General features: G+C 46.8%; 6 non-coding genes across 6 annotated transcripts; all 6 read right to left on the reverse strand.

The window, feature by feature from the left end:
* Positions 1-1,182: 1,182 nt before the first annotated feature.
* trnae-cuc (transfer RNA glutamic acid (anticodon CUC)) lies at positions 1,183-1,254 on the reverse strand. The gene has a single exon. It is a non-coding gene; the product is annotated as a tRNA-Glu (tRNA).
* A 1,864-nt stretch (positions 1,255-3,118) lies between these two features.
* trnae-cuc (transfer RNA glutamic acid (anticodon CUC)) lies at positions 3,119-3,190 on the reverse strand. Its single transcript has one exon. It is a non-coding gene; the product is annotated as a tRNA-Glu (tRNA).
* Positions 3,191-5,110: 1,920 nt separating this feature from the next.
* Positions 5,111-5,182, reverse strand: trnae-cuc (transfer RNA glutamic acid (anticodon CUC)). Its single transcript has one exon. It is a non-coding gene; the product is annotated as a tRNA-Glu (tRNA).
* Positions 5,183-7,020: 1,838 nt separating this feature from the next.
* trnae-cuc (transfer RNA glutamic acid (anticodon CUC)) lies at positions 7,021-7,092 on the reverse strand. Its single transcript has one exon. It is a non-coding gene; the product is annotated as a tRNA-Glu (tRNA).
* A 2,850-nt stretch (positions 7,093-9,942) lies between these two features.
* trnae-cuc (transfer RNA glutamic acid (anticodon CUC)) lies at positions 9,943-10,014 on the reverse strand. Its single transcript has one exon. It is a non-coding gene; the product is annotated as a tRNA-Glu (tRNA).
* Positions 10,015-17,733: 7,719 nt separating this feature from the next.
* Positions 17,734-17,805, reverse strand: trnae-cuc (transfer RNA glutamic acid (anticodon CUC)). The gene has a single exon. It is a non-coding gene; the product is annotated as a tRNA-Glu (tRNA).
* Between the last annotated feature and the right edge of the window lie 466 nt (positions 17,806-18,271).

The raw sequence follows: 18,271 nt of genomic DNA on the forward strand, positions 1-18,271 counted from the left end.
TCAGTTTTGTACCTTGACAGACCAACGATATGCAGTTTTTCCTCTAGATAACGGTTGCCATGTGTGTTTTCAGATGCATGACACAAGTATTTTCACCTGGACAAGACCTTAATTACCAGTTCGAGGTATAAATTCAGCAATCACAGGATTCTGGCCAAAAAACTGAACCATGTGTGAGTCAACAAACATGTCCCTTGAATGCATGCAACACTATATATTTCAGTAAACCGTCCCTTCGGATGATTCTTGTATTGCCAAATTATTATCACATTGTTACAGTCACACACCAAAAGCAACAGGCCACTACAAAACCCTGCGCCCACACTGGCCACATTTATGGAAAGTGGCCCACAAGCTTGTGGCCAGTTAAAGCTGGCCAGTTCCCATATGGTCTAGCAGTTAGGATTCCTGGTTTTCTCGTACGCAGCCAGGGGTTGACTCCAGTTTTTCCTCTAGATAAAGGTTGCCGTGTGTGTTTTCAAATGGATGACACGAGTATTTTCACTTGGACAAGAGCTTAATTACCAGTTTGAGGAATCAATTCTGCAATCACAGGAATCTGCCCAAATACACTGAACTCCCGGGTTGAGTGAAAAAACAGATTCCCTGAATGCATACAACACTATATAATTCAGAAAACCGTCCTTTTGGATAATTCTTGTTTTGCCAAATTATTATCACATTGTTACAGTCACAGAACTAAAGCAACAGGCCACTACAAGGTCCTGCGCCCACGCTGACCACATGTATGGAAAGTGCGCCAGAAGCCCATGGCCAGTTTAAAGTGTCCAAATCCCATATGGTCTAGCGGTTAGGATTCCTGGTTTTCACCCAGGCGGCCCGGGTTCAACTCCCGGTATGGGAATGCATGCTCCTTTTTGCTTCCCTCCTCAAAAATCCAGCAAATCTTCCTGCACCAGAAGTGACTTTTTGGCCAGCAGTAGAGCTACAGAACCCTGATATGTCGAGGTTCTGACTAGCCCTTAGCCCCTTCGATAGCTCAGCTGGTAGAGCGGAGGACTGTAGGTTGGAGTGTTGGCCATCCTTAGGTCGCTGGTTCAACTCCGGCTCAAAGGAGGTGTTTTTTTCATGTTCCCACCAATGTTTTGGCTTGGAGCTGGCTTTCTCACAGCTGTCAGCAGAGCTTGAATTCGCAGTCCACAATTGGAAGGCAAAAGAGCTTTCCCTGACCGGGAATCGAACCCGGGCCGCGGCGGTGAGAGCGCCGAATCCTAACCACTAGACCACCAGGGAGGGCTGGAGGGCTCGTGGGCTGCTGGGCTGGTGGGCTGGTGGGCTGGAGGGCTGGAGGGCTGGAGGGCTGGAGGGCTGGTAGTCTGTTCTCCTGATAACAAGGTGAGAATGAGCAGACATCAATGCTTGCCATCGTCACATCGAAAACCAACAAGTCTGTAACAATCGGGGGTCTTTACTTTTGGTGGGTCAGTGGCGCAATGGATAACGCATCTGACTACGGATCAGAAGATTCTAGGTTCGACTCCTGGCTGGCTCGCTCTGTGCTTGTTTTTCTCCGGCTTATTTTGTTGTTGTGTTTTTTTTCTCCAAAGTCCAAAAGAAAAGGCAACTCTCTAGGCATTCTTCTATTTTTTCCAAAAAAAGGCACATTCTGCACACCCATTCCGATGTCTAGGGGAGACACGGACATGCTTTGGTATTGCCATTCGTCTCACAAAATGCAGGCTGGTGGGCCAGTTGATTCTAGAATGAACAATTTCATCGCTACTCTGTAACCGCTTTACTACTTTGAAGGGTGCAATGCCATGTGGTTTTGATGTCACAGGCTTGCCATTTTGAAGCCTTATCACTAATTGCCACCTGGACATTGAGAATAATTTGTAATCTGCATTAAACTGAACGAGCGAATAATCAGCATATTAAAAATTGGTCTCACTTTCATTATTAACCTCACAACATGTCAGTTTTGTACCTTGACAGACCGACGATAGGCAGTTTTTCCTCTAGATAACGGTTGCCATGTGGGTTTTCAGATGCATGACACAAGTATTTTCACCTGGACAAGACCTTAATTACCAGTTCGAGGTATAAATTCAGCAATCACAGGATTCTGGCCAAAAAACTGAACCATGTGTGAGTCAACAAACATGTCCCTTGAATGCATGCAACACTATATATTTCAGTAAACCGTCCCTTCGGATGATTCTTGTATTGCCAAATTATTATCACATTGTTACAGTCACACACCAAAAGCAACAGGCCACTACAAAACCCTGCGCCCACACTGGCCACATTTATGGAAAGTGGCCCACAAGCTTGTGGCCAGTTAAAGCTGGCCAGTTCCCATATGGTCTAGCAGTTAGGATTCCTGGTTTTCTCGTACGCAGCCAGGGGTTGACTCCAGTTTTTCCTCTAGATAAAGGTTGCCGTGTGTGTTTTCAAATGGATGACACAAGTATTTTCACTTGGACAAGAGCTTAATTACCAGTTTGAGGAATCAATTCTGCAATCACAGGAATCTGCCCAAATACACTGAACCCCCGGGTTGAGTGAAAAAACAGATTCCCTGAATGCATACAACACTATATAATTCAGAAAACCGTCCTTTTGGATAATTCTTGTTTTGCCAAATTATTATCACATTGTTACAGTCACAGAACTAAAGCAACAGGCCACTACAAGGTCCTGCGCCCACGCTGACCACATGTATGGAAAGTGCGCCAGAAGCCCATGGCCAGTTTAAAGTGTCCAGATCCCATATGGTCTAGCGGTTAGGATTCCTGGTTTTCACCCAGGCGGCCCGGGTTCAACTCCCGGTATGGGAATGCATGCTCCTTTTTGCTTCCCTCCTCAAAAATCCAGCAAATCTTCCTGCACCAGAAGTGACTTTTTGGCCAGCAGTAGAGCTACAGAACCCTGATATGTCGAGGTTCTGACTAGCCCTTAGCCCCTTCGATAGCTCAGCTGGTAGAGTGGAGGACTGTAGGTTGGAGTGTTGGCCATCCTTAGGTCGCTGGTTCAACTCCGGCTCGAAGGAGGTGTTTTTTTCATGTTCCCACCAATGTTTTGGCTTGGAGCTGGCTTTCTCACAGCTGTCAGCAGAGCTTGAATTCGCAGTCCACAATTGGAAGGCAAAAGAGCTTTCCCTGACCGGGAATCGAACCCGGGCCGCGGCGGTGAGAGCGCCGAATCCTAACCACTAGACCACCAGGGAGGGCTGGAGGGCTCGTGGGCTGCTGGGCTGGTGGGCTGGAGGGCTGGAGGGCTGGTAGTCTGTTCTCCTGATAACAAGGTGAGAATGAGCAGACATCAATGCTTGCCACCGTCACATCGAAAACCAACAAGTCTGTAACAATCGGGGGTCTTTACTTTTGGTGGGCCAGTGGCGCAATGGATAACGCATCTGACTACGGATCAGAAGATTCTAGGTTCGACTCCTGGCTGGCTCGCTCTGTGCTTGTTTTTCTCCGGCTTATTTTGTTGTTGTGTTTTTTTTCTCCAAAGTCCAAAAGAAAAGGCAACTCTCTAGGCATTCTTCTATTTTTTCCAAAAAAAGGCACATTCTGCACACCCATTCCGATGTCTAGGGGAGACACGGACATGCTTTGGTATTGCCATTCGTCTCACAAAATGCAGGCTGGTGGGCCAGTTGATTCTAGAATGAACAATTTCATTGCTACTCTGTAACCGCTTTACTACTTTGAAGGGTGCAATGCCATGTGGTTTTGATGTCACAGGCTTGCCATTTTGAAGCCTTATCACTAATTGCCACCTGGACATTGAGAATAATTTGTAATCTGCATTAAACTGAACGAGCGAATAATCAGCATATTAAAAATTGGTCTCACTTTCATTATTAACCTCACAACATGTCAGTTTTGTACCTTGACAGACCGACGATAGGCAGTTTTTCCTCTAGATAACGGTTGCCATGTGTGTTTTCAGATGCATGACACAAGTATTTTCACCTGGACAAGACCTTAATTACCAGTTCGAGGTATAAATTCAGCAATCACAGGATTCTGGCCAAAAAACTGAACCATGTGTGAGTCAACAAACATGTCCCTTGAATGCATGCAACACTATATATTTCAGTAAACCGTCCCTTCGGATGATTCTTGTATTGCCAAATTATTATCACATTGTTACAGTCACACACCAAAAGCAACAGGCCACTACAAAACCCTGCGCCCACACTGGCCACATTTATGGAAAGTGGCCCACAAGCTTGTGGCCAGTTAAAGCTGGCCAGTTCCCATATGGTCTAGCAGTTAGGATTCCTGGTTTTCTTGTACGCAGCCAGGGGTTGACTCCAGTTTTTCCTCTAGATAAAGGTTGCCGTGTGTGTTTTCAAATGGATGACACGAGTATTTTCACTTGGACAAGAGCTTAATTACCAGTTTGAGGAATCAATTCTGCAATCACAGGAATCTGCCCAAATACACTGAACCCCCGGGTTGAGTGAAAAAACAGATTCCCTGAATGCATACAACACTATATAATTCAGAAAACCGTCCTTTTGCATAATTCTTGTTTTGCCAAATTATTATCACATTGTTACAGTCACAGAACTAAAGCAACAGGCCACTACAAGGTCCTTCGCCCACGCTGACCACATGTATGGAAAGTGCGCCAGAAGCCCATGGCCAGTTTAAAGTGTCCAAATCCCATATGGTCTAGCGGTTAGGATTCCTGGTTTTCACCCAGGCGGCCCGGGTTCAACTCCCGGTATGGGAATGCATGCTCCTTTTTGCTTCCCTCCTCAAAAATCCAGCAAATCTTCCTGCACCAGAAGTGACTTTTTGGCCAGCAGTAGAGCTACAGAACCCTGATATGTCGAGGTTCTGATCCAGCAAATCTTCATTGCACCAGAAGTGACTTTTTGGCCAGCAGTAGAGCTACAGAACCCTGATATGTCGAGGTTCTGACTAGCCCTTAGCCCCTTCGATAGCTCAGCTGGTAGAGCGGAGGACTGTAGGTTGGAGTGTTGGCCATCCTTAGGTCGCTGGTTCAACTCCGGCTCGAAGGAGGTGTTTTTTTCATGTTCCCACCAATGTTTTGGCTTGGAGCTGGCTTTCTCACAGCTGTCAGCAGAGCTTGAATTCGCAGTCCACAATTGGAAGGCAAAAGAGCTTTCCCTGACCGGGAATCGAACCCGGGCCGCGGCGGTGAGAGCGCCGAATCCTAACCACTAGACCACCAGGGATGGATGGTGGGCTGGAGGGCTCGTGGGCTGGTGGGCAGGAGGGCTGGAGGGCTCGTGGGCTGGTGGGCTGGTGGGCTGGTAGTCTGTTCTCCTGATAACAAGGTGAGAATGAGCAGACATCAATGCTTGCCACCGTCACATCGAAAACCAACAAGTCTGTAACAATTCCACAATTGGAAGGCAAAAGAGCTTTCCCTGACCGGGAATCGAACCCGGGCTGCGGCGGTGAGAGCGCCGAATCCTATTTTTTCCAAAAAAAAGGCACATTCTGCACACCCATTCCGATGTCTAGGGGAGACACGGACATGCTTTGGTATTGCCATTCGTCTCACAAAATGCAGGCTGGTGGGCCAGTTGATTCTAGAATGAACAATTTCATCGCTACTCTGTAACCGCTTTACTACTTTGAAGGGTGCAATGCCATGTGGTTTTGATGTCACAGGCTTGCCATTTTGAAGCCTTATCACTAATTGCCACCTGGACATTGAGAATAATTTGTAATCTGCATTAAACTGAACGAGCGAATAATCAGCATATTAAAAATTGGTCTCACTTTCATTATTAACCTCACAACATGTCAGTTTTGTACCTTGACAGACCGACGATAGGCAGTTTTTCCTCTAGATAACGGTTGCCATGTGTGTTTTCAGATGCATGACACAAGTATTTTCACCTGGACAAGACCTTAATTACCAGTTCGAGGTATAAATTCAGCAATCACAGGATTCTGGCCAAAAAACTGAACCTTGTGTGAGTCAACAAACATGTCCCTTGAATGCATGCAACACTATATATTTCAGTAAACCGTCCCTTCGGATGATTCTTGTATTGCCAAATTATTATCACATTGTTACAGTCACACACCAAAAGCAACAGGCCACTACAAAACCCTGCGCCCACACTGGCCACATTTATGGAAAGTGGCCCACAAGCTTGTGGCCAGTTAAAGCTGGCCAGTTCCCATATGGTCTAGCAGTTAGGATTCCTGGTTTTCTTGTACGCAGCCAGGGGTTGACTCCAGTTTTTCCTCTAGATAAAGGTTGCCGTGTGTGTTTTCAAATGGATGACACGAGTATTTTCACTTGGACAAGAGCTTAATTACCAGTTTGAGGAATCAATTCTGCAATCACAGGAATCTGCCCAAATACACTGAACCCCCGGGTTGAGTGAAAAAACAGATTCCCTGAATGCATACAACACTATATAATTCAGAAAACCGTCCTTTTGCATAATTCTTGTTTTGCCAAATTATTATCACATTGTTACAGTCACAGAACTAAAGCAACAGGCCACTACAAGGTCCTTCGCCCACGCTGACCACATGTATGGAAAGTGCGCCAGAAGCCCATGGCCAGTTTAAAGTGTCCAAATCCCATATGGTCTAGCGGTTAGGATTCCTGGTTTTCTCCCAGGCGGCCCGGGTTCAACTCCCGGTATGGGAATGCATGCTCCTTTTTGCTTCCCTCCTCAAAAATCCAGCAAATCTTCTTGCACCAGAAGTGACTTTTTGGCCAGCAGTAGAGCTACAGAACCCTGATATGTCGAGGTTCTGATCCAGCAAATCTTCCTGCACCAGAAGTGACTTTTTGGCCAGCAGTAGAGCTACAGAACCCTGATATGTCGAGGTTCTGACTAGCCCTTAGCCCCTTCGATAGCTCAGCTGGTAGAGCGGAGGACTGTAGGTTGGAGTGTTGGCCATCCTTAGGTCGCTGGTTCAACTCCGGCTCGAAGGAGGTGTTTTTTTCATGTTCCCACCAATGTTTTGGCTTGGAGCTGGCTTTCTCACAGCTGTCAGCAGAGCTTGAATTCGCAGTCCACAATTGGAAGGCAAAAGAGCTTTCCCTGACCGGGAATCGAACCCGGGCCGCGGCGGTGAGAGCGCCGAATCCTAACCACTAGACCACCAGGGATGGATGGTGGGCTGGAGGGCTCGTGGGCTGGTGGGCAGGAGGGCTGGAGGGCTCGTGTGCTGGTGGGCTGGTGGGCTGGAGGGCTGGTAGTCTGTTCTCCTGATAACAAGGTGAGAATGAGCAGACATCAATGCTTGCCACGTCACATCGAAAACCAACAAGTCTGTAACAATCGGGGGTCTTTACTAATGGTGGGCCAGTGGCGCAATGGATAACGCGTCTGACTACGGATCAGAAGATTCTAGGTTCGACTCCTGGCTGGCTCGCTCTGTGCTTGTTTTTCTCCGGCTTATTTTGTTGTTGTGTTTTTTTTCTCCAAAGTCCAAAAGAAAAGGCAACTCTCTAGGCATTCTTCTATTTTTTCCAAAAAAAGGCACATTCTGCACACCCATTCCGATGTCTAGGGGAGACACGGACATGCAGTCTCACAAAATGCAGGCTGGTGGGCCAGTTGATTCTAGAATGAACAATTTCATCGCTACTCTGTAACCGCTTTACTACTTTGAAGGGTGCAATGCCATGTGGTTTTGATGTCACAGGCTTGCCATTTTGAAGCCTTATCACTAATTGCCACCTGGACATTGAGAATAATTTGTAATCTGCATTAAACTGAACGAGCGAATAATCAGCATATTAAAAATTGGTCTCACTTTCATTATTAACCTCACAACATGTCAGTTTTGTACCTTGACAGACCGACGATAGGCAGTTTTTCCTCTAGATAACGGTTGCCATGTGTGTTTTCAGATGCATGACACAAGTATTTTCACCTGGACAAGACCTTAATTACCAGTTCGAGGTATAAATTCAGCAATCACAGGATTCTGGCCAAAAAACTGAACCATGTGTGAGTCAACAAACATGTCCCTTGAATGCATGCAACACTATATATTTCAGTAAACCGTCCCTTCGGATGATTCTTGTATTGCCAAATTATTATCACATTGTTACAGTCACACACCAAAAGCAACAGGCCACTACAAAACCCTGCGCCCACACTGGCCACATTTATGGAAAGTGGCCCACAAGCTTGTGGCCAGTTAAAGCTGGCCAGTTCCCATATGGGCTGGAGGGCTCGTGGGCTGGTGGGCAGGAGGGCTGGAGGGCTCGTGGGCTGGAGGGCTCGTGGGCTGGTGGGCTGGTGGGCTGGTGGGCTGGTGGGCTGGTGGGCTGGAGGGCTGGTAGTCTGTTCTCCTGATAACAAGGTGAGAATGAGCAGACATCAATGCTTGCCACCGTCACATCGAAAACCAACAATTCTGTAACAATCGGGGGTCTTTACTAATGGTGGGCCAGTGGCGCAATGGATAACGCGTCTGACTACGGATCAGAAGATTCTAGGTTCGACTCCTGGCTGGCTCGCTCTGTGCTTGTTTTTCTCCGGCTTATTTTGTTGTTGTGTTTTTTTTCTCCAAAGTCCAAAAGAAAAGGCAACTCTCTAGGCATTCTTCTATTTTTTCCAAAAAAAGGCACATTCTGCACACCCATTCCGATGTCTAGGGGAGACACGGACATGCTTTGGTATTGCCATTCGTCTCACAAAATGCAGGCTGGTGGGCCAGTTGATTCTAGAAAGAACAATTTCATCGCTACTCTGTAACCGCTTTACTACTTTGAAGGGTGCAATGCCATGTGGTTTTGATGTCACAGGCTTGCCATTTTGAAGCCTTATCACTAATTGCCACCTGGACATTGAGAATAATTTGTAATCTGCATTAAACTGAACGAGCGAATAATCAGCAATTTTGCGGATTAAAAATTGGTCTCACTTTCATTATTAACCTCACAACATGTCAGTTTTGTACCTTGACAGAAACCGTCCCTTCGGATGATTCTTGTATTGCCAAATTATTATCACATTGTTACAGTCACACACCAAAAGCAACAGGCCACTACAAAACCCTGCGCCCACACTGGCCACATTTATGGAAAGTGGCCCACAAGCTTGTGGCCAGTTAAAGCTGGCCAGTTCCCATATGGTCTAGCAGTTAGGATTCCTGGTTTTCTCGTACGCAGCCAGGGGTTGACTCCAGTTTTTCCTCTAGATAAAGGTTGCCGTGTGTGTTTTCAAATGGATGACACAAGTATTTTCACTTGGACAAGAGCTTAATTACCAGTTTGAGGAATCAATTCTGCAATCACAGGAATCTGCCCAAATACACTGAACCCCCGGGTTGAGTGAAAAAACAGATTCCCTGAATGCATACAACACTATATAATTCAGAAAACCGTCCTTTTGGATAATTCTTGTTTTGCCAAATTATTATCACATTGTTACAGTCACAGAACTAAAGCAACAGGCCACTACAAGGTCCTGCGCCCACGCTGACCACATGTATGGAAAGTGCGCCAGAAGCCCATGGCCAGTTTAAAGTGTCCAGATCCCATATGGTCTAGCGGTTAGGATTCCTGGTTTTCACCCAGGCGGCCCGGGTTCAACTCCCGGTATGGGAATGCATGCTCCTTTTTGCTTCCCTCCTCAAAAATCCAGCAAATCTTCCTGCACCAGAAGTGACTTTTTGGCCAGCAGTAGAGCTACAGAACCCTGATATGTCGAGGTTCTGATCCAGCAAATCTTCCTGCACCAGAAGTGACTTTTTGGCCAGCAGTAGAGCTACAGAACCCTGATATGTCGAGGTTCTGACTAGCCCTTAGCCCCTTCGATAGCTCAGCTGGTAGAGCAGAGGACTGTAGGTTGGAGTGTTGGCCATCCTTAGGTCGCTGGTTCAACTCCGGCTCGAAGGAGGTGTTTTTTTCATGTTCCCACCAATGTTTTGGCTTGGAGCTGGCTTTCTCACAGCTGTCAGCAGAGCTTGAATTCGCAGTCCACAATTGGAAGGCAAAAGAGCTTTCCCTGACCGGGAATCGAACCCGGGCCGCGGCGGTGAGAGCGCCGAATCCTAACCACTAGACCACCAGGGATGGATGGTGGGCTGGAGGGCTCGTGGGCTGGTGGGCAGGAGGGCTGGAGGGCTCGTGGGCTGGTGGGCTGGTGGGCTGGAGGGCTGGTAGTCTGTTCTCCTGATAACAAGGTGAGAATGAGCAGACATCAATGCTTGCCACCGTCACATCGAAAACCAACAAGTCTGTAACAATCGGGGGTCTTTACTAATGGTGGGCCAGTGGCGCAATGGATAACGCGTCTGACTACGGATCAGAAGATTCTAGGTTCGACTCCTGGCTGGCTCGCTCTGTGCTTGTTTTTCTCCGGCTTATTTTGTTGTTGTGTTTTTTTTCTCCAAAGTCCAAAAGAAAAGGCAACTCTCTAGGCATTCTTCTATTTTTTCCAAAAAAAGGCACATTCTGCACACCCATTCCGATGTCTAGGGGAGACACGGACATGCTTTGGTATTGCCATTCGTCTCACAAAATGCAGGCTGGTGGGCCAGTTGATTCTAGAAAGAACAATTTCATCGCTACTCTGTAACCACTTTACTACTTTGAAGGGTGCAATGCCATGTGGTTTTGATGTCACAGGCTTGCCATTTTGAAGCCTTATCACTAATTGCCACCTGGACATTGAGAATAATTTGTAATCTGCATTAAACTGAACGAGCGAATAATCAGCATATTAAAAATTGGTCTCACTTTCATTATTAACCTCACAACATGTCAGTTTTGTACCTTGACAGACCGACGATAGGCAGTTTTTCCTCTAGATAACGGTTGCCATGTGTGTTTTCAGATGCATGACACAAGTATTTTCACCTGGACAAGACCTTAATTACCAGTTCGAGGTATAAATTCAGCAATCATAGGATTCTGGCCAAAAAACTGAACCATGTGTGAGTCAACAAACATGTCCCTTGAATGCATGCAACACTATATATTTCAGTAAACCGTCCCTTCGGATGATTCTTGTATTGCCAAATTATTATCACATTGTTACAGTCACACACCAAAAGCAACAGGCCACTACAAAACCCTGCGCCCACACTGGCCACATTTATGGAAAGTGGCCCACAAGCTTGTGGCCAGTTAAAGCTGGCCAGTTCCCATATGGTCTAGCATTTAGGATTCCTGGTTTTCTCGTACGCAGCCAGGGGTTGACTCCAGTTTTTCCTCTAGATAAAGGTTGCCGTGTGTGTTTTCAAATGGATGACACGAGTATTTTCACTTGGACAAGAGCTTAATTACCAGTTTGAGGAATCAATTCTGCAATCACAGGAATCTGCCCAAATACACTGAACCCCCGGGTTGAGTGAAAAAACAGATTCCCTGAATGCATACAACACTATATAATTCAGAAAACCGTCCTTTTGGATAATTCTTGTTTTGCCAAATTATTATCACATTGTTACAGTCACAGAACTAAAGCAACAGGCCACTACAAGGTCCTGCGCCCACGCTGACCACATGTATGGAAAGTGCGCCAGAAGCCCATGGCCAGTTTAAAGTGTCCAGATCCCATATGGTCTAGCGGTTAGGATTCCTGGTTTTCACCCAGGCGGCCCGGGTTCAACTCCCGGTATGGGAATGCATGCTCCTTTTTGCTTCCCTCCTCAAAAATCCAGCAAATCTTCCTGCACCAGAAGTGACTTTTTGGCCAGCAGTAGAGCTACAGAACCCTGATATGTCGAGGTTCTGACTAGCCCTTAGCCCCTTCGATAGCTCAGCTGGTAGAGTGGAGGACTGTAGGTTGGAGTGTTGGCCATCCTTAGGTCGCTGGTTCAACTCCGGCTCGAAGGAGGTGTTTTTTTCATGTTCCCACCAATGTTTTGGCTTGGAGCTGGCTTTCTCACAGCTGTCAGCAGAGCTTGAATTCGCAGTCCACAATTGGAAGGCAAAAGAGCTTTCCCTGACCGGGAATCGAAGCCGGGCCGCGGCGGTGAGAGCGCCGAATCCTAACCACTAGACCACCAGGGAGGGCTGGAGGGCTCGTGGGCTGCTGGGCTGGTGGGCTGGAGGGCTGGAGGGCTGGTAGTCTGTTCTCCTGATAACAAGGTGAGAATGAGCAGACATCAATGCTTGCCACCGTCACATCGAAAACCAACAAGTCTGTAACAATCGGGGGTCTTTACTTTTGGTGGGCCAGTGGCGCAATGGATAACGCATCTGACTACGGATCAGAAGATTCTAGGTTCGACTCCTGGCTGGCTCGCTCTGTGCTTGTTTTTCTCCGGCTTATTTTGTTGTTGTGTTTTTTTTCTCCAAAGTCCAAAAGAAAAGGCAACTCTCTAGGCATTCTTCTATTTTTTCCAAAAAAAGGCACATTCTGCACACCCATTCCGATGTCTAGGGGAGACACGGACATGCTTTGGTATTGCCATTCGTCTCACAAAATGCAGGCTGGTGGGCCAGTTGATTCTAGAATGAACAATTTCATTGCTACTCTGTAACCGCTTTACTACTTTGAAGGGTGCAATGCCATGTGGTTTTGATGTCACAGGCTTGCCATTTTGAAGCCTTATCACTAATTGCCACCTGGACATTGAGAATAATTTGTAATCTGCATTAAACTGAACGAGCGAATAATCAGCATATTAAAAATTGGTCTCACTTTCATTATTAACCTCACAACATGTCAGTTTTGTACCTTGACAGACCGACGATAGGCAGTTTTTCCTCTAGATAACGGTTGCCATGTGTGTTTTCAGATGCATGACACAAGTATTTTCACCTGGACAAGACCTTAATTACCAGTTCGAGGTATAAATTCAGCAATCACAGGATTCTGGCCAAAAAACTGAACCATGTGTGAGTCAACAAACATGTCCCTTGAATGCATGCAACACTATATATTTCAGTAAACCGTCCCTTCGGATGATTCTTGTATTGCCAAATTATTATCACATTGTTACAGTCACACACCAAAAGCAACAGGCCACTACAAAACCCTGCGCCCACACTGGCCACATTTATGGAAAGTGGCCCACAAGCTTGTGGCCAGTTAAAGCTGGCCAGTTCCCATATGGTCTAGCAGTTAGGATTCCTGGTTTTCTTGTACGCAGCCAGGGGTTGACTCCAGTTTTTCCTCTAGATAAAGGTTGCCGTGTGTGTTTTCAAATGGATGACACGAGTATTTTCACTTGGACAAGAGCTTAATTACCAGTTTGAGGAATCAATTCTGCAATCACAGGAATCTGCCCAAATACACTGAACCCCCGGGTTGAGTGAAAAAACAGATTCCCTGAATGCATACAACACTATATAATTCAGAAAACCGTCCTTTTGCATAATTCTTGTTTTGCCAAATTATTATCACATTGTTACAGTCACAGAACTAAAGCAACAGGCCACTACAAGGTCCTTCGCCCACGCTGACCACATGTATGGAAAGTGCGCCAGAAGCCCATGGCCAGTTTAAAGTGTCCAAATCCCATATGGTCTAGCGGTTAGGATTCCTGGTTTTCACCCAGGCGGCCCGGGTTCAACTCCCGGTATGGGAATGCATGCTCCTTTTTGCTTCCCTCCTCAAAAATCCAGCAAATCTTCCTGCACCAGAAGTGACTTTTTGGCCAGCAGTAGAGCTACAGAACCCTGATATGTCGAGGTTCTGACTAGCCCTTAGCCCCTTCGATAGCTCAGCTGGTAGAGCGGAGGACTGTAGGTTGGAGTGTTGGCCATCCTTAGGTCGCTGGTTCAACTCCGGCTCGAAGGAGGTGTTTTTTTCATGTTCCCACCAATGTTTTGGCTTGGAGCTGGCTTTCTCACAGCTGTCAGCAGAGCTTGAATTCGCAGTCCACAATTGGAAGGCAAAAGAGCTTTCCCTGACCGGGAATCGAACCCGGGCCGCAGCGGTGAGAGCGGCGAATCCTAACCACTAGACCACCAGGGAGGGCTGGAGGGCTCGTGGGCTGCTGGGCTGGTGGGCTTGAGGGCTGGTAGTCTGTTCTCCTGATAACAAGGTGAGAATGAGCAGACATCAATGCTTGACACCGTCACATCGAAAACCAACAAGTCTGTAACAATCGGGGGTCTTTACTTTTGGTGGGCCAGTGGCGCAATGGATAACGCGTCTGACTACGGATCAGAAGATTCTAGGTTCGACTCCTGGCTGGCTCGCTCTGTGCTTGTTTTTCTCCGGCTTATTTTGTTGTTGTGTTTTTTTTCTCCAAAGTCCAAAACAAAAGGCAACTCTCTAGGCATTCTTCTATTTTTTCCAAAAAAAGGCACATTCTGCACACCCATTCCGATGTCTAGGGGAGACACGGACATGCTTTGGTATTGCCATTCGTCTCACAAAATGCAGGCTGGTGGGCCAGTTGATTCTAGAATGAACAATTTCATCGCTACTCTGTAACCGCTTTACTACTTTGAAGGGTGCAATGCCATGTGGTTTTGATGTCACAGGCTTGCCATTTTGAAGCCTTATCACTAATTGCCACCTGGACATTGAGAATAATTTGTAATCTGCATTAAACTGAACGAGCGAATAATCAGCATATTAAAAATTGGTCTCACTTTCATTATTAACCTCACAACATGTCAGTTTTGTACCTTGACAGACCGACGATAGGCAGTTTTTCCTCTAGATAACGGTTGCCATGTGTGTTTTCAGATGCATGACACAAGTATTTTCACCTGGACAAGACCTTAATTACCAGTTCGAGGTATAAATTCAGCAATCACAGGATTCTGGCCAAAAAACTGAACCTTGTGTGAGTCAACAAACATGTCCCTTGAATGCATGCAACACTATATATTTCAGTAAACCGTCCCTTCGGATGATTCTTGTATTGCCAAATTATTATCACATTGTTACAGTCACACACCAAAAGCAACAGGCCACTACAAAACCCTGCGCCCACACTGGCCACATTTATGGAAAGTGGCCCACAAGCTTGTGGCCAGTTAAAGCTGGCCAGTTCCCATATGGTCTAGCAGTTAGGATTCCTGGTTTTCTTGTACGCAGCCAGGGGTTGACTCCAGTTTTTCCTCTAGATAAAGGTTGCCGTGTGTGTTTTCAAATGGATGACACGAGTATTTTCACTTGGACAAGAGCTTAATTACCAGTTTGAGGAATCAATTCTGCAATCACAGGAATCTGCCCAAATACACTGAACCCCCGGGTTGAGTGAAAAAACAGATTCCCTGAATGCATACAACACTATATAATTCAGAAAACCGTCCTTTTGCATAATTCTTGTTTTGCCAAATTATTATCACATTGTTACAGTCACAGAACTAAAGCAACAGGCCACTACAAGGTCCTTCGCCCACGCTGACCACATGTATGGAAAGTGCGCCAGAAGCCCATGGCCAGTTTAAAGTGTCCAAATCCCATATGGTCTAGCGGTTAGGATTCCTGGTTTTCTCCCAGGCGGCCCGGGTTCAACTCCCGGTATGGGAATGCATGCTCCTTTTTGCTTCCCTCCTCAAAAATCCAGCAAATCTTCCTGCACCAGAAGTGACTTTTTGGCCAGCAGTAGAGCTACAGAACCCTGATATGTCGAGGTTCTGATCCAGCAAATCTTCCTGCACCAGAAGTGACTTTTTGGCCAGCAGTAGAGCTACAGAACCCTGATATGTCGAGGTTCTGACTAGCCCTTAGCCCCTTCGATAGCTCAGCTGGTAGAGCGGAGGACTGTAGGTTGGAGTGTTGGCCATCCTTAGGTCGCTGGTTCAACTCCGGCTCGAAGGAGGTGTTTTTTTCATGTTCCCACCAATGTTTTGGCTTGGAGCTGGCTTTCTCACAGCTGTCAGCAGAGCTTGAATTCGCAGTCCACAATTGGAAGGCAAAAGAGCTTTCCCTGACCGGGAATCGAACCCGGGCCGCGGCGGTGAGAGCGCCGAATCCTAACCACTAGACCACCAGGCATGGATGGTGGGCTCGAGGGCTCGTGGGCTGGTGGGCAGGAGGGCTGGAGGGCTCGTGGGCTGGTGGGCTGGTGGGCTGGAGGGCTGGTAGTCTGTTCTCCTGATAACAAGGTGAGAATGAGCAGACATCAATGCTTGCCACCGTCACATCGAAAACCAACAAGTCTGTAACAATCGGGGGTCTTTACTAATGGTGGGCCAGTGGCGCAATGGATAACGCGTCTGACTACGGATCAGAAGATTCTAGGTTCGACTCCTGGCTGGCTCGCTCTGTGCTTGTTTTTCTCCGGCTTATTTTGTTGTTGTGTTTTTTTTCTCCAAAGTCCAAAAGAAAAGGCAACTCTCTAGGCATTCTTCTATTTTTTCCAAAAAAAGGCACATTCTGCACACCCATTCCGATGTCTAGGGGAGACACGGACATGCTTTGGTATTGCCATTCGTCTCACAAAATGCAGGCTGGTGGGCCAGTTGATTCTAGAAAGAACAATTTCATCGCTACTCTGTAACCGCTTTACTACTTTGAAGGGTGCAATGCCATGTGGTTTTGATGTCACAGGCTTGCCATTTTGAAGACTTATCACTAATTGCCACCTGGACATTGAGAATAATTTGTAATCTGCATTAAACTGAACGAGCGAATAATCAGCAATTTTGCGGATTAAAAATTGGTCTCACTTTCATTATTAACCTCACAACATGTCAGTTTTGTACCTTGACAGACCGACGATAGGCAGTTTTTCCTCTAGATAACGGTTGCCATGTGTGTTTTCAGATGCATGACACAAGTATTTTCACCTGGACAAGACCTTAATTACCAGTTCGAGGTATAAATTCAGCAATCACAGGATTCTGGCCAAAAAACTGAACCATGGGTGAGTCAACAAACATGTCCCTTGAATGCATGCAACACTATATATTTCAGTAAACCGTCCCTTCGGATGATTCTTGTATTGCCAAATTATTATCACATTGTTACAGTCACACACCAAAAGCAACAGGCCACTACAAAACCCTGCGCCCACACTGGCCACATTTATGGAAAGTGGCCCACAAGCTTGTGGCCAGTTAAAGCTGGCCAGTTCCCATATGGTCTAGCAGTTAGGATTCCTGGTTTTCTCGTACGCAGCCAGGGGTTGACTCCAGTTTTTCCTCTAGATAAAGGTTGCCGTGTGTGTTTTCAAATGGATGACACGAGTATTTTCACTTGGACAAGAGCTTAATTACCAGTTTGAGGAATCAATTCTGCAATCACAGGAATCTGCCCAAATACACTGAACCCCCGGGTTGAGTGAAAAAACAGATTCCCTGAATGCATACAACACTATATAATTCAGAAAACCGTCCTTTTGGATAATTCTTGTTTTGCCAAATTATTATCACATTGTTACAGTCACAGAACTAAAGCAACAGGCCACTACAAGGTCCTGCGCCCACGCTGACCACATGTATGGAAAGTGCGCCAGAAGCCCATGGCCAGTTTAAAGTGTCCAGATCCCATATGGTCTAGCGGTTAGGATTCCTGGTTTTCACCCAGGCGGCCCGGGTTCAACTCCCGGTATGGGAATGCATGCTCCTTTTTGCTTCCCTCCTCAAAAATCCAGCAAATCTTCCTGCACCAGAAGTGACTTTTTGGCCAGCAGTAGAGCTACAGAACCCTGATATGTCGAGGTTCTGACTAGCCCTTAGCCCCTTCGATAGCTCAGCTGGTAGAGCGGAGGACTGTAGGTTGGAGTGTTGGCCATCCTTAGGTCGCTGGTTCAACTCCGGCTCGAAGGAGGTGTTTTTTTCATGTTCCCACCAATGTTTTGGCTTGGAGCTGGCTTTCTCACAGCTGTCAGCAGAGCTTGAATTCGCAGTCCACAATTGGAAGGCAAAAGAGCTTTCCCTGACCGGGAATCGAACCCGGGCCGCGGCGGTGAGAGCGCCGAATCCTAACCACTAGACCACCAGGGAGGGATGGTGGGCTGGAGGGCTCGTGGGCTGCTGTGCTGGTGGGCTGGAGGGCTGGAGGGCTGGAGGGCTGGTAGTCTGTTCTCCTGATAACAAGGTGAGAATGAGCAGACATCAATGCTTGCCACCGTCACATCGAAAACCAACAAGTCTGTAACAATCGGGGGTCTTTACTTTTGGTGGGCCAGTGGCGCAATGGATAACGCGTCTGACTACGGATCAGAAGATTCTAGGTTCGACTCCTGGCTGGCTCGCTCTGTGCTTGTTTTTCTCCGGCTTATTTTGTTGTTGTGTTTTTTTTCTCCAAAGTCCAAAAGAAAAGGCAACTCTCTAGGCATTCTTCTATTTTTTCCAAAAAAAGGCACATTCTGCACACCCATTCCGATGTCTAGGGGAGACACGAACATGCAGTCTCACAAAATGCAGGCTGGTGGGCCAGTTGATTCTAGAATGAACAATTTCATCGCTA

This window comes from Carassius gibelio, chromosome A11 (genome assembly GCF_023724105.1).
Source record: "Carassius gibelio isolate Cgi1373 ecotype wild population from Czech Republic chromosome A11, carGib1.2-hapl.c, whole genome shotgun sequence".
Taxonomy (NCBI): domain Eukaryota; kingdom Metazoa; phylum Chordata; class Actinopteri; order Cypriniformes; family Cyprinidae; genus Carassius; species Carassius gibelio.